Source organism: Cupressus sempervirens, chromosome 2 (genome assembly GCF_028749045.1).
Source record: "Cupressus sempervirens isolate cs-2001-9-10 chromosome 2, ASM2874904v1, whole genome shotgun sequence".
Classification (NCBI taxonomy): domain Eukaryota; kingdom Viridiplantae; phylum Streptophyta; class Pinopsida; order Cupressales; family Cupressaceae; genus Cupressus; species Cupressus sempervirens.
The window spans coordinates 6,880,155-6,897,815 of NC_143119.1; positions in this window are offsets into that span (position 1 = coordinate 6,880,155).

The window sequence follows — 17,661 nt, forward strand, 5'->3', positions numbered from 1 at the left end:
TAACACCCCCACATGGGTTTTAGGGGGCCACAAATGACCTTATATTGTAAAAGGCATTGGTTGCTATTTTTACATTGGATACTTATTCTAGCCCTAATTTTGTAAGCAATTTTTTTTTGTTGTTGTATAAAATGGCTTAGGGTTAGGGATTTCATAATGTATGTTGATATTATAGCTTATTGCAATGGTATTGAGCTGTAAGGGATGTAGATTGTAATTACTAGCTATTAATAATATTGGACTTGTTGTTGATGGATGTAGCGCAGGGATTCTGTGAACCACGTTAAATCTTTGTGTTTTGTGTTCTCTTCTGTACGATCTATTATTTTTGATATTGGTTATATTTGCATGTAATTTATTATTTGTGTGTGTGATTAATCCTAACTAGTGGTATCTGAGCTAGACTGTCATCATTTTTTGTGGCTATCCTCTATAGGAAGGTCTCATGGTTGAGTGGGAGTCTCACAATTGAGTGAGAGTGATGGTAGATGAGGGTAAGTTGAAGGTTAACAAGTTTCATGGGAAGAACTTTTAGTTATGAAAAATGCAAATGGAGGACTATCTTTATTAGAAGGAATTATGGAAGCCATTGGAAGGAAAAGCAAAGAAACAGAGAACTATGATAGAGGATGATTACTATATTCTAGGTAGAAAGGCACTTGGAAGCATTCATTTATACCTGACACTATCAGTGACATTTAACATCAAAAAAGAAAAGACAATTGAAGAGTTGATGCAAACCCTTCCAACATTATATGAAAAGTCCTCTACTTCAAATAAGATATTTTTAATGAAACGTTTATTTAATATAAAGATGGTAGAAGATGGATCTATTGCAGATTATTTAAATGAGTTTAATATGGTTACTAGTTAGTTATCTTCTATGAATATTAATTTTGAGTAAGAAATTAGGGCTCTCTTGATTTTGTCTTCTTTGCCTAAAAGCTGGAATGGCTTGATAATGGCTATGAGTAATTATTTTTCTAGATCTAATACCCTAAAATAATTTGTTTTATTATGAGTGAGGAAAGTCATAGGAAAAGCTTGTTAGTGTAGTTTTTTATTTTTCCTATTTTGCTAGGTTTTTCCTACACTTTTAGTAATCTTGCTTAGGTTAATAAAGCATGTCTTATTAGGTGAATGGTTGTGAGGTGTCACTTTCCTACATGTGAGCATCCATTAGCTATCTTGGGAAGATACTTTTCTATCTTTAGTCCGATAGATGGTTTCTCCTCATTGGTTGGTGTTGCCACCTCCTCCCTCTTCCTAGCCTATATAAGCATGCTACCTGGCTTGTATTTGCATCTCTTGTTTTTGCATCCTCTTAATGCTATTTTGCTTCTAGAATTTGCATTACTCTCTTGGAGACTAACTCTATGATGCTATTTTGATTTTGTATCATTTGCATTCATAGTTTAGATATTTATTCTTTGCACTAGTTTTCTGGGTTATTAATCTTAATGATTCTAACATGGTATCAGAGCTTTTCTATGTGCAAGAGTAGATTTTAGTTTCCTTATTTGAGAGATTTGGGGGGGGAGGGGGCTAATAAACTTTATTATAGTTTTTTGAAAAACAAAGTATGATCTTCTCTTGCATCTTTGGATGATCCCGAGAATCAGAAAAGTTTTGACAAAAATGGTTTTTCTTTGGGGTTTCAATCTCAAATCTGACAACCAACTTGCATATTTAGAGTTTTCAATCAGTTTTGCAGGTTCCAACATGCCATTGATGGACTTAGGAAGGTGATCCAACATTTGCATGTCATATTCTGGTTGCTGGGGTCATTTTTTGATTTTTGGAGCCATTTTTTACTGTTAAAGGCGTCTGATTTACACTAGAGCAACATCTTCTGTACATTAGCAAGAAAAACGCTTTCTAAGTTTTGTTCGCAGCCCCGAAAAACCATTTGGGTATCTTTTAGATTTTGCATGCAAGCTATATATTTTGTAGAATCGAGCATGCAAAGCTACATCCATACCCCTCTCCATTGGCAGTCACAGATTTGAACACAGTTTTCAAATGTCTCGTTCTTGCTCATACAGACTCCGATTTTGATGATTCTTGTTATGAAATTGGCTATTTTTTTGTGCTCTATCCACTAGTAGAGTCATTTTTTGATTTTCATGCATGAATTCTTCAAAAATTATAGATTCTCAGTCGTGACTGTGCATAGTTCTCATTTTGGAAACTTCAGAAGATCATAACTTTCTCATACAACCTCGTATCGAGGTGATTCTTTTTTTGAAAGTGCATAATTTCTTGAGTAGATCGCAGTGGTGCTATTTTCTTCCTTGATTATTGTGCCCAAGTTTCACTTTTAGCATATGCTCTTCATGAGGGTTTGTAATACATTGAAATCATATCATATTTCTTTTGGGGGGGGGGGGGGGGGTTCTTTGATTGAGTAAAAAAGGGGGGGACATTATCGTGGCTGGGTTCTCTTCTTTTTAGCATTTCTTCATCATGGATCAAACAAATATGCCCATCCTAACTCCATACAATTACTTTGAGTGGAAATCACGCATGACAATTCACTTAAGGAAAGCTGGATTAAATAGGATAACTATGGGACTTGAAACTGAACCTGCTAAAGATGAAGACACGCCTAAGAAGTTTAACGAATGTGATGATGCATATGGAACATTGTGTTTGTCTATTTCTCCTGACTTGCTATTTCTCATTGAGTCTTTGGATACACCAAATGAAGTATGGACAAAGCTAGAAACACTATTTGGCACACAAGATTCAATGAGGGGTCATATGTTGGAAAATGAATTAATTAGTTTGAGTCCAGGCAATTTCAACACAATCCAAGATTTTTTCACTAAATTGAAATCACTAAGGCTGCAGTTAAAACAATGTGGAATTGAAAAGAAAGATGAACAACTGATTCTTAGTATTCTCTCTAAGCTAAGTTCAGAATATTCTGTGTTTGTCTCTACCTTCTATGCTACTAAGGGTGCACTTGGTACTCAATTCACCATGCCATCTTTAGATGATTTTTCTGTCAATCTCACTTGAGAAGAGGACAAGCTAATTCAGATGGGCACTCTTACATCCTCTAAGTCACATGCCTTGGCTGCTAACCAAGGCACAAAAGAACAACAAGGACAAAGTAGTAACAACAATAGTAAGGACAAGAAACAAAAGAATAATGAAGAGAAGAAGGATCAAATACCAGTTTCTTCAAAAGAAACTATTGATACACCATCTTCCAAGGGCGATAAGCCTAAGAAAGAAAAGGTCAAATGTGCCTATTGTAAAAGACCTGGTCATGATGAACATAAATGTTTGTAGAAACAACTTGATCACTTGACATACATTCTTGAGAAGAATAATATCAGTGTTCCTGAGTCTATCAAACAAAGTTCTACTAAAGGGTCTAACAAAGAAAAAGAAAATAGCAAGGGGAAAGGAAAGGGCAAGGCTCTTTTTGCAGTTGCTTCCTCACCATCCACTTGGGTTCTTGATTCGGGTACTTCACACCACATGGCTTCATCTAAGGAAGAAATTGCATCCTTAGAGCCATGTATTATGCCTTCTATGTTGATGGGTGATAACACTCCTATTCAGGTGTGTGGGAGAGGGTCTGTTGATATGGGGGATGGGACATTCCATGATGTTTCTTGTGTACCCTCAATGTCAACTAATCTCCTATCAATATACCAGATCACTCACACAAGTTTAGGCAAGCAGGTTGAGTTCACTCCTAGTTCAGTGGAGATATGTGAGGTTCACAATGATTCTACAATTGCATTTGGGAGAGTAGATCATCAGTCACGACTCGATATGTTTTCTCACTTTATTCCTGATCCTCCTTTGACTATTTCACTAACTCACTCTAATGATGTCAGAAGATTATGGCATGAGCAGTTTGGCCATCTTAACTTCCACTACTTGCATCAGCTTAACCAGCAGAGCATGGTCATAGGGTTGCCTTCTACTTTGACATTGGAGTCACTTGGAATACATGATAGATCTTCTAATGGGTTAGATTCACTTGAGCAGTTTTCTACCTCCACTTTTGATGCAGAGAGTGATTCAGAGGACTCACCTCCTTCCTCTCCTAGTCATCATTCATAAGTTGATGATTCTCCTCTAGATTCTCCATCTTTTAGTCCACTTTGGGCTAGACAGACCTTGCAGTTTGTAGGTGATTGGGTTGGGGATCCATCAGACACCAAGCAGACTCGTTCACAATTCCAAGATGCTCTACATATCTTCATTGCTACTGCCTCAAATCCATAGTCCTTTCATGAGGCTTCTGATATTTCTGAGTGGGATACAACTATGCAGGAAGAGTATAGTTCCTTGATGAGGAACCACATTTGGGATCTTGTCCCTTTTCCTAAGGGAAGAAAACTTGTTCGATGTAAGTGGATCTACTGGACAAAATTTGCAAGCTTTGCTAGAGGTGCGGGATGCTTCATCTTTTGGGGGGGCTTCTTCCTCTCACTTGGAGTCCTAATTTTCTTTGGGGAGTCTCTTTTCTCTCTCTTTTGGGGGAATTTTATGTACATGGGTACCTCATCAGGCTTGACTTGCTGGGACCTATTTCTACATCCACCTAAGCTTCACTTATGGGGGGGTGTTAGTGTAGTTTTTTATTTTTCCTATTTTGCTAAGTTTTTCCTACACTTTTATTAATCTCGCTTAGGTTAATAAAGCATGTCTTATTAGGTGAATGGTTGTGAGGTGTCACCTTCCTACATGTGAGCATCCATTAGCTATCTTGGGAAGATACTTTTCTATCTTTAATCCGATAGATGGTTGCTCCTCATTGGTTGGTGTTGCCACCTCCTCCCTCTTCCTAGCCTATATAAGCATGCTAGCTGGCTTGTATTTGAATCTCTTGTTTTTGCATCCTCTTAATGCTATTTTGCTTCCAGCATTTGCATTAATCTCTTGGAGACTAACTCTATGATGCTATTTTGATTTTGTATCATTTGCATTCATAGTTTAGATATTTATTTTTTGCACTAGTTTTCTATGTTATTAATCTTATTAGATTCTAACAAAGCTCAGACTGATTTACATTAGGAAGTGTTTTGAATGCACAAAGAAGAGGCAAAATGAATGAGAAAGGAAGTAATTCTGAAAATTGTGAGAAATTAAGAGGAAACTGAAAGGGGAAGAGGTCTCAATCTAGAGCACTGAGAGATTTCTGGTACTATGGCAGAAGAAATATTGTTGGACTCAAAAGAACAATGAAGGAGACAAACAAGATGGAAACAAGGAGGCAAATTTGGTAAGTAATAAATTGGAAGAAGATTCTTTGCTTCTTTCTTTAGAAAGTATTGATGATTCATGGGTTTTAGATTTTTGGGCTTCATTTCATGCTACAACCCATAGAGGATATTCTATTGATTATGTCTAAGGGGATTTTGGGGCTATTTATTTGGGGGATAATGAACTTTTTCAAATTGTTGGAAAGGGAAAAGTTGAGATTAAGTTGCACAATGGCAATCATTGGCTGCTGCATGAGGTAAGACACGTTCCAAGGTTGAGTAGGAATTTAATTTCAGTAGGACAACTTGGTGATGAGGGTTGTGTAGTTACTTTTACTAATAAAAATTGGAAGGTTTCATAAGGTTCCCTTTTAGTAGTAAAAGGTGTGAAAGTAGGCACCTTACATCTTCGTACAAGTCATATTGTTCCATTTACTTTGATTGTTTCAGAGAAAAATGAATGTCTACGAATAGTTGCTATAGTTGAGTAGGGAGAACAAATGATTATTATAGATTATGATACAACGATATAGAACAGAAAACTTGGGCACATGAGTGAGAAAGGTATCAAATTAATTCATTCAAAGAAAATTTTACTATGTCTAAAATGTGTTAATATGGATTTCTATGAAAGTTGTGTGTATAGAAAATAAAAGAGAGTGTGTTTTGTGAAGACTAGGAAGGAAAAGAAAAGTGAGAAATTAGATCTTGTGCATACAGATGTATGGGGACCAACTTAGGTATCTTCCCTTGGTGGATCTCATTATTATGTTACATTTATTGATGATCCAACTAGAAAAGTATGGGTTTATTTCCTTAGACAAAAATATGATGTATTTCAAACTTTTAAGAAATGGAAATGTTTGGTTGAAAATTAGACTAGTAAAAGAATAAAATATCTCATATCTGATAATGGTGGTGAGTATTTTAGTAAAGAATTTGAATATTATTGCTCCACTAATGATATTCACAGACAAAAAAACTATTCCAAGGACTCCACAGGAAAATGGAGTGGTTGAATGCATGAACAAGACAATAATGGAGCATGCAAGGAGCATGATGTTGCATGTTGGGCTGCCCTTAAACATGTGGGTGGAGGCTGTAAATACTATTATATATTTGATTAATAGAGGTCCCTCTACTCCTTTGGGTTGTGGTATTCTAGAGGAAGCATGGACTGGTAAGAAGGTGAGTTATTCTTTTATCAAAACCTTCAGTTGTGAAGCATTTGCACATATAGATTTTGAAAATAGAACCAAGCTGGAAGCTAAGTCAAAGAAGTGTGTATTTTTTGGATATGGAATTGATGAATTTGGTTATAGGCTTTGGGATTTTAAAAATCATAAAATTGTAAGAACCAGGGATGTCATATTCAATGAGAAAGTATTGTACAAATATCTGTTGCAACAATATGAAAATAAAGGAATTGATTATGTAGTATTGGTTGATACTCCAAAAGATGATGTTCCAACAGTTCATCATGATCTAGAACAACTACACCAATAAATACCACACAATCGAGTAAATGTTAGACGATCAACAAGGCTAAGTAGAGCTCTAGAAAGATTTTCTCCTTCTTTGTATTCTATTTTACTTACTGATGTTGGTGAACCTAATTGTTATGATTAAGTTGTGCGGGTGGATACAAAGATTCAATGAGAGTCTGCAATGAAAGGAGAAATGTATTCTTTGTTGAAAAAATAAGACATGGGATTTATGTAAGTTTCTTGCAGGTAAAAGGGCTTTATAGAATAAATGGGTTTACAGGTTGAAAGAAGAGGATGAAGGTAAGAAAAGATTTAAAGTCAGGTTAGTGGTAAAAGGATTTACATAGAAAAAGGGCATTGATTTTGATGAGATTTTCTCTCCCATTATTAAAATGACTTCTATATTCACTGTTCTAAGTATTGTGGCTACTAAAGATTTGAATTTGGAGCAGCTTGATGTTAAAACATCATTTCTTCATGATGATTTGGATGAAGAGATATATATGGTACAACCACAAGGATTTGAGGTCAAAGGTAAGGATAATATAGTGTGTAAATTGCATAAAAGTTTATATGGCTTAAAGCAACCACCTCGGCAATCGTATTTGAAATTTGACATTTTTATGCATGAGCATGGATATAGTAGTTGTCATTCATATCATTGTGTTTATTTTAAGAGGTTAGATGATGAGAACTACATTATTTTATGTTTATATGTTGATGATATGCTTGTAGCTAGGTCTTACATGGATCACATTAAGGGATTAAAAGAACAATTAGAAAAATCATTTTCTATGAAGGATTTGGGGTAGAAAAATGAATCCTTGATATGAAGATTTGTAGAGACAAAAGAAACAAAAAAATAACATTGTCTCGAGTTGATTATATTGAGAAGGTGTTGCAATATTTCTCTATGGAGAATGCTAAAGCTGTCAGTACACGTTTACCTGGTCATTTGAAGTTGACTAAGGAGATGTGTCCAAAGACAAAAGAAGAGGAGGATACAATTTCTAAGATACCCTATGCTTCAACTATAGGAGGCTTGATGTAAGAAATGGTATGTACTAGGCTAGATATTGCACATATAGTGGGAGTTGTTAATAGTTATATGATTCACCTAGGGCTTGAGCATTGAAATGTAGTCAAATGGATTCTCAGATATTTGAGAAGCATATCTAGTAAGTGTTTACATTTTGGGGGCTCTATTATTGACTTATAGGGCTATGTTGACTTAGATTTGGTAGGGGGATATTGATAATAGGTGGAGTATTATAGTGTATGTATTTATTTTTGGTGGGACAATAATGAGTTGTATTTCTTAGCTGCAAAGGGTTGATAATTTATCTACTATAGAGGCAGAGTTTATTACTTCTACAGAGGCAACCAAGGAGATGATATGGCTTCAATTCTTCATAGAAGAACTAGAACACCCATAGAGGGATAATTATTTGTTTACAGATAGCCATAATACCATTCTGCTCTACATTCAAATGCAAAATACATATAGTTGTGGTACCATTTCATTCGATCAATTTTGGATGATGGATAGTTAAAGGTGGAGAAGATACATACAGATGATAATCTATCACATATGTTTATCAAGGCATTAACAAGGGAGAAGTTGAACTACTCTTCAACTTTGTTTGGTCTTCTAGAATGAATGGGATAAAAGAACAATGAAGTCCATGGTGGTTTGATATTCTAGTGGGAGCTATAGGTTTAATAATGCTATGATCACTCTCCAAGTGGGAGGTTATTATTGTGGAGTCTAATCAGTCTCCAAGTGAGAGATTGTTGTGATGTAGAGCCTAATCAAAATTAGAGGTTTACTTGACAAGATTTCTCCCCATATTATTTCTATGAGAGTTTGGGGGAAGCGCCCCTGTGGGGTCTTCGGGCAACACCCCAGGTACACTCCCTATTGCAATACAGGGTGGGGTTGAGGGGCAATGCCCCCATGGGGGTTTACAAGGACAGTGCCCCTAAAGCCAAAAATGACCTTATATTGTAAAAGGTGTCGACAACTATTTTTCTATTGACTTATTTTAGCCCTAATTTTGTTAGTGACAATTTTTTTTGTATAAAATGGCTTAGGATTAGGGATTTCATTACGTATGGTGATATTGTAGCTTCATGTGGTGGTAGTGAGCTATAAGGGATTGGGGATTGTAATCACTGGATTATAATAATATTGAACTTTTTGATGGTGGACATAGCCTAGGAATTGGGTGAACTACGTTAAATCTTTGTGTCTCGTGTTCTCTTCTGTGGAATCTATTATTTTTGATATTGGTTAGATTTGCATTTAATTGATATTTTTTCTTCGATTAATCCTAACATTAACCTCTTGTAAGAAGATAATATCAATATCACTACAATTTCTAAGAAATATCTTAACCATATATTTTATGTCAAGGCTCTCTAACCCCCTAAAATTCTAGTATGCAAGTTTTAAATCCTTATAGACTTAAAAATTATGTGCCCATGGGAGATTGAAGATCTTAAAATAATTAGGTAACTTCCTCTTAGGAATATTAGACAGTTTTGAGTCACAACTATTATTGGGGGGCTCCTCCCTCTCTTCCTCTTGACAATTATCTCCCCTTCTTCCAATGGTGAGTGTGGATTATCCTTTTCAATGTCACTCTTTTTAGGTTTATTTTTCCTATCCTACTTCTTGGCATTAAGGGTAATGAACTTAGAGGCAATGTGATCATTCATAGTAGGGATACTGGACAACAAGCTCTCACTTCACCAACATCAAAGTATTCTAAATAAAAATTCAACTCAATGTTGATATCCAATTTGTTCTCTTGGGAGGGGTGGATATATAGGCTCCATTGTCATGACTTTTAGGTAGGTAGTGCTTTTGGGGGAGGAAATGGAGGAGGAGTAGGAATGAAAGTTGTAGTGAGGATAAGAGGGGACCTTTTATATCTTCCTAACAAGCTATCATTGCCCCCTATAGTTGGTCTTTAGAATAGTATGGGCCCACTACTATGATTCCCTATACTCTCTCCCTAGTAGGCTCCCCTAGAAGTAGGGAAAAAAAGAGTCCTTGAAGTATTCTTGGGGTTGAAGAAAGTCTCCATCATAGAGTCAAGTAACCTTCCGAAGGACTCAATAATCATTATTTACCCATAAGAAAGGGTAGGTACACTCTAAAGCAAGGGAAGGTGCATAAACAGTTCTAGACATACCATATAATAGTAGTGACCCATTGTCACGTACTAGGATGTGGATCTCAAGAATTTTTTTATCAATCCTATCATATTATCTATAGTCTTGTTTAATAATAGTTAGCACATATAATGCATTAGAGGGATGAGGACCATCATATAAATTCTCAAATCTCTTCTTAGAGGGTTACAATGGTTGGTCAACAATCAAGGCATGGGGGGCAAGAGCTCATACTTAGTTGCGAGAGTTCAGATGAGAGGTTGGGAATTTATTGTGAATTATGATAAGAAGAAGTGAAGAAAGTAATCCTTTAGGTACATGAAATATATTAAGATACTTTATTTTTTGAGATCTCCTTTTGAATCTATCAAGATAAATCTATTGAGCATTTATTATTTTAAGATTTTCTTTAGAAACCTTATTAACAAGATACAAGTGCAAAGTGCACACTTGGGGCAGACCTTTTAACACAATGAGGTTGGAAGTGGCATTGGGAGGAGGATAATAAAAGCCATCTTAAGTGCACATGAAGAAGAACTAATATCTCTAATAGTAGTCAATTTCTAGGCAAGGAAAAAAATATTGGTACCAACTTGCTAATGTTAGCTTAAAGAATAAATTTGACAACTGAGTGTCAATACACTTAACCAAGATCAAAAGTAAGTGTCGAGTAAGATAAAGTGCCGAGTGATAACAAGTGCTGAGTAATAACAGGTGCCGAGTGATAACAAGTGCCGAGTGATAACAAGTGCCGAGTACAATAGGTGCCGAGTGTTAACAAGTGTCGAGTACAATAGGTGTCAAGTGTTAACAAGTGCCAAGTACAACATGTGCCGACTATCAAAAATACTTCAGGAGCCGAGTAACTTAGTAGATCAGCATAAAAGTTTGAAATTGCACAAACTATGATGCAAACAATTTTTGCAGCCAACAGAAGGTAAACTTCGAGGGATTTAATGATAAAATTGAATCTTTTATTTTTCCCATGCAACTCACATGCAACCAATAAGAAAAATAATAAAGGCATGCAACCAATCAGTAAAAAACAAGTATTGAGCGGGAAATTGAGAATCAATATGGATCGTAGATCCAAATCAAACCCTAAGTCTTTGAAGTCTTTATAAGGAAGACAAAATTTCATTGTAAACATATATATGAAAGGACATACAAGGGTGCACAAGCAAATCTATTTTCAGAAGCAAGAATTATCAGATCACAAAGGATCAAGATCAGGAGAAGGTGGAAAAGGAGCCTGCATTCAGCAATCAAAGATTGTAATCTATTAGGTTTATTGTATCTAATACTCTCTAGCAATTGTATTAGAATGAAAATCCTATGGTGATAGGTTAGCTTTACAACTATTTTGTAAGATCCTTTTGATTAGGTGATTAAAATCCTTTAACAGGGTGACACTTCATGTTAATTGTTTGTAAATCCTCTAACCAGGTCACTATTAACATAGTGTAAAATCTTTAATAGGGCATGCCTTTAACAGGGCAAACCATCAGAAGTGGTTGAACAATATTGCTGTAGTAAATTTTTGTGGGTATCATCCCCACCCCAGTTTTACCTTCTTATTCCTGGAGGGTTTTTGGGTTACCAAAATTCCAGTGTTATGAGTGATTGATGCATGAGTTTTGTTACATGTTTACTTGATGTATTTACATGCATGCAATTTACTTTAAGTTATAAGTTTTATTGACTAAAGTGTGGTACTTATGATTCACCTTCACCCCCCCCTCTCATAAGTACTCTTTCCATATTTGAATACTCCAACAATTAGTATCAGAGCAAGCTAGGTTCTCACAAAGAAAAGCCTAATAGCTTGGAGGAAAAGATCTAAAGATGAAAGCTTTCAAACTTGGAAAGATCATTAAAAATCAGGTGATAGATGTGCAACTTGCTCTGCATAGGTTGGAGGAATTCATAAACAAATTGAGAAACTCATTAAAAAAGAGGAAGGATCTAGCCATAGCTGAAAATGATATACACTACAAGGAGATTGATACCACCAACATATTTTCCAGTGGAGACACTAAAGAGTTTGATGCAGCAATACCAGAACTGATGGAGAAAAATAAAATTCAAGCAGATGAGATAAGATCTCTCAAGATGGAACATGAATCGCAGGGTATAATGATATGTGAAATTACTGAACAAAAGAAAAGAGTAGTTGATGATAAGGTCATGATGGAAAATGACAAAAGGAATCTTGCAAACAAACTTGAAGAAAAATGTACTGAATTGACAAGGATCTCAAACATGCAGATGGATACACTTGCTTAAATGATGAATCTTCATCATGAACTCAATATGAAAGATATTGAGATCTCTACTTTGAAGATATAGAGGGAACAAATGTAGAATGAATTGAACAGAGAAAGAGAGGTGGCAGAAAATCTCAACAAATCAAGTGAAGCCATCAAATATTTTGAGCAAATACTAAAATCTCCAAGATCAACCCATGATACAACAGGGCTTGGATATAATAGAATTGAAGTTGGAGAATCATCAAAGAGTGCAAAACAAAGAAGTGAAAAAGGTAAAGATGTTAAACCTACATGTCATTTTTGTGGAAAGAAAGGACATACATCTAATGTCTGTAGAAGCAAGAATGCCCATTAGCATGACAAACCCAAAAGCATAAATCATTGTCATAAATGCAAGAAGCAAGGTCATCAAGCATATGAATGCAAAACCCAAACTATCAAGACATCAAGATTTGATGGACATTGTTATAATTGCAAAAAGTATGGACATAGAGCTTTTGAATGTAGATCAAAGTCTATGTGGATAGTAAATCAACTAGCAAAGAGATCAAACCATGGATTTTGGGATTACAACACTAGGTACAACTGTCACTATTGTCAAGAATATGGACATATCTCACAAAACTACATAAGAACACATTTTAGAGGGAACTACAAAAGATGGTTGAGTCAAACCACATGTTTCAGTTGGTTAAAAATTGGTCATGTCAGCAGGAATTGCCCAACAAGGACAAAGGCATCAAGTTCTGATTTCAGCAATGGAAAGGCAAAGATAGATGTTGGACATATTAGAAGTGAAATGAATAAGACATGGAGGAAGAAAGATGAGTCTAGCACATCAAGTACATAGATCACTTCACCTAATAGGTCAAGTGATCATGCTTCATCAAATTAAGCAAAGAATGAGTGTGTGGGATTGATAAACCTAGTTACATCATAAATCAATCCCAAGACATATAAGAACTACAAAAATGAAATTAGTATAAACAAAGATGCTAAGTCAAAATTGACAACTTTTGTGAAGATCTGTCAAAGTTGCCTTCAGGAGCCGAGTTGCTAACAACGACCGAGTTGATAGTTGATGCCGAGCTATGAAATATCAATAGGAGCCAAGTAAAGTAAAACACAATGGGAGCCAAGTCATGACAAAACTTTCAAGTGCCGAGTAGACAATTGGCAGCGTACTAAGCATTTATTACTCTATTTTGAAGGGTACATAAATCTGATATTTGATCATTTTCCCACCATTCAAACGAGAAGCAAAGCCGAAAAAAAAAGTGGAGAAGATCAAGATCAGCTCAGAAGCCATTTGTGAAGATTTCAACAACGATTCAAGACAAATTTCATCGATTTAAGGTATTTTACTTAAGTGCCGAGCTATGTAGGACTTATAAACTTGTTTAAATCATAAACCCTAGTTTGGCAAACAATGGCATCTGGGTCAGGAACCACTAAGGGTATAGAGAGTCATGAAGTTCAGTTGGTCAGCAACAAAGTTAAACGACCTGAATTTAAGCCCATTCCAGAAGTAGCATACAAGAATGATCCTGTAGGTGCATTATTAGTTATTCCGGATAAATTTGTTATGGTCCAAGATGTTTGTAGATGTTATAATTGCAAAATTGGTGCCATAGGAGACTTAGAAATTCATAATGCATATGATAAACTAGGTGAAAACAAAGTACTAAAAAATGAGTTTTCAATAATTGAAAGAAAAGGGTTAACCAAAACCCTAGCATTTTTGACTGTTTTCAAAACTAAATGGGTACAGATAGTTTTGAGCCGAATACATGATGGAGCTTTTTGGTTAGAGTCAGGGCCAGTAAAATTCACCAAGAAAACTGTTCATAGGGTTACTGGTATTCCAACCCTAGATCGGCCAAAGACCCTACGAAGTGACAAAAAGGAAGTAATAGAGAAAAATACAGGTGTCAAATGGAACAATAGAGGAATGACTATCGACACAGTCACAGATCCCCTACTAGATTTTGCTGTGAGAATCATTTCACATAAATTCTATCAATCAAGCAGGTTAAACAGTGTACCTTGTATAGCAGTTGATGTTGCATACAAGATAATCAAAAGGGATCACACTTATGATTTGGTAGAGCTCATGTTTCAACAGATTAATGAAAATCTGGGAGCTATAAGGAAGAGCAAGGGAGCTCAATGCAAATTTGGATCAGTTTTGATGTGCATGTTTTTCTATCTGATGAAAGAATTTCCTTCTATGGGTAAAGTAAAATGGAATCCAGATAAAACAATTGTTGAACAAATTAATGGATACATTGAGCAGATGGGTGAAAATTTTGATGCCCAAATGACTGGTTATTTTGAGGACTTCAAAAAGTCCATGAAACAAAGAATGAGAATTCCAGTCTCATTGATTGAGAAATATGAAAAAGACATTTGTTTTCTTGTAGATATAGATTATACTTACATACAAGCAGTTATACCTAGAGTAAGATGGCTTAGGCCACTAGGTTATGATCTTGATGTTGATAAAGCCTCTACAACAATAACAGCTCTACTTGCAGAAGAAGCTGATAAAAATGCAAATTTTTTTGGAACCTATGATGTTGTCAAATCAAAGGTAATAACAGATTTGAAGACTGCTTTGGCAGTAAAGAAGAAAGAGAAAATGGTGAGACAAATCAAAAGAAAATTTGGCGTGGAAGAAGAAGAAGGAACAACAGAAGAAGAGGGAGAAGACATTGAAGAAGAAGGAGATAAAATTCAAGGTCAGACTCAAGGGTTAGGAGAAGACAAAGAGGAAAGTGCTGAGGTAGAAGAAGCCAAGGAAGCACCAGTTAAGAGAAAGACCACAACTCCTTCTGCTCCTAAATCCAAGGGGAGGAAAGTAGCTGCCCCTACACCAAAGAGACCTACCACAAGGGCTGCATCACAAAGAGCCCAAGAGGAGGCAAAAGGAAAGAAGAAAGACTCAAAGAAGACTGCTGCTGAGTCAAAGAAAAGGAAATTTATTCCTCAGCCTGAAACAGATGAGGAGAAAATAGAGTTAGAGGACAATAGTCAATTTCAAGTGGTAAGACACAAACCCCAGACTGCTGTTGATAAATTATGTTCAAAAATTAGAAATAATGATTTAAAAGGTCTAAAGAACCTGAATTTTTCTAAGCTCACCAAAAAAGAGAAAAATAAATTAGAGGAATCTGTGTATGTTATGATGGCTGAGTATAAGCACACACCTCTACAATTAGATGAATCTATGCCAAGAGAATTGTATAAAATTGTAGAGGATAAATGACATTTTTGTTTACAAATGGAAAAAGAAATAAGGGAGTCAACATTAGCAAGATTGTTGCCTAATTTGACTAAAGATCAAATAATAAATGCCGTAAAAAGGCATAATAACAGATTCACTACCAAGTATAGATCATTCAACATATTGCAGAATAAAATTGAAGAGGTAGTTACTAAATCCACAAGATTGTGGAAAATAGTTTACAAGAAAATTGAAGATGTATATAATGAAGAATATAAGGCAGAGGCAAGTGCCAAGACAAAGGAAAAGAAAGTATCCGAAACCAAAGAAAAAGAAAAGGAACTAGTGGAGAAGAAGAGTAAAGAAGAAAAGGAAGAAGAGGCACATAATGAGGAGAAAGAGGAAGAGAAAGATACAGCTAAGCCACAAGATCAAAGTATGCAAGACATACAGGTATCTCCTCCTAGTCCTCCTCATGCCACCATCACACCTGTAGATATCATAAAAATAAAGGATGTTACAGATACTTCAAATCTAAACATCAATCCATTAATTGTAGAGGATTTGGAAATCCTTGACCAATCATCACTAGTAGCAAAATTAAGTTCAAATCCTGTATTGGTCAGTGTTGATGAATTATAGAATCCAGAAGTCAAGGTAAAAGCACTAGTGCCACCCTCGACCATACAAACTATTGGCATTCTATTTCTTCCACCACCACCTCCACCAAGTATAGTCACTTATACACTCTAAGTGCCGAGTACAACAACAGGGGAAATAAAAGAAACATCTGAACAACCAACAAGCTCAACCCCACCCAGCAATCATAAAAGGGATATTCAAGCTGAAGAAAAAGATGAGACAAAGAAGAAGGAGGAGACTGCAATACAAACACTATTTGCATTACCAAAATTTGGTACTCCAACACAAACTCTTCAGCAGCCGATCATAGATGGATTACAGCTGAAAATTAGAACACCAGGCTCGAGCTCATCAAAGACAGTCAGGAGAATTCACTATGGAGTTCCTGAGCTTGATGAAGAAATAAAGATCCCATATTATGAATCTAGCACTCTTACTCAAGAAAAGATTAATGAAATTTAGAGTGCATTGGACAAAAGAAGGGGACAAGAAGCACTAAGAAAAGAATACAAGCATAAGCTTACCTTGAATGAAATTAAAGACATATTCACAAAAGCTTTTTGCTTAAAATCTCCAGATGAGTCAAGACCAATTATAGAGCAACTATCTAATATAGTTGACCAGGTGACTAATGAAGACTAGGAAACAAATGCCAGATTGCTTGAATGGTCAGAAAAGAAGTTCCAAGGTAAAGTAAATAGTGAAATATCTAGTGATATAGCACTGTCTAAAGAAGAACTGGCAAAGAAAATTAAAATAGTTAAAATTGTACTAGGAAACATCTTTTCCCTGTACAACAAGTTGTGTGATTTTTCCACATTCACACAAGACACTAGCCAGAAAATACTGAGCTTGGAAAACAATCTAAAAATTTCTAGCATGCAACTCCCCACAGATCCAGCTCAGAGTGAGAAGCATTTTGTCCAATCGCTTCACACACAAAGAGAGTTAGCTATCTTAGCAGCAGAGGAAGTAACCACAAAAGAAAAATTGATACAAATTCAATCGTCAATTACTCCTCATTTGGAATTACTTCACAAGGAGTAGATAAATGCAGAGACAGTCCTCAGGAAAGACCCCAATCTTTCTTCATCTGATGGACTTGTACACCTAGCAGCAGAGATTGCCATCCAGCATAAGACATTGGATGTTGCATTAGAAAATTGGGATGCAACTTTGAAGGTACTCCTTGAAGTAAATAGCACATTTTTGGCTAAGTATGGCATTTCATTGTAAGACCCTTGACATAAGTGTCAAAAAGGGGGAGAATAAGTAATAAGAGTTAAAGTACATGAATGAAATGATAAGTATGATAAAAAGGGGAGATAGAAAATTTTGATAAGTATGATAAAAGGGGGAGATAGCAAATTTTGGGAGCAAATTTTGAATGTAGGATAAATTACTGAGTCACATGGATCTTAATTAAGTATTTTTGCCACTCATGTCAAAGGGGGAGATTGTTAGCTTAAAGAATAAATTTGACAACTGAGTGTCAATATACTTAACCAAGATCAAAAGTAAGTGCCAAGTAAGATAAAGTGCCAAGTGATAACAAGTGCCGAGTGATAACAAGTGCTGAGTGATAACAAGTTCTGAGTAATAACAAGTGCTGAGTGATAACAAGT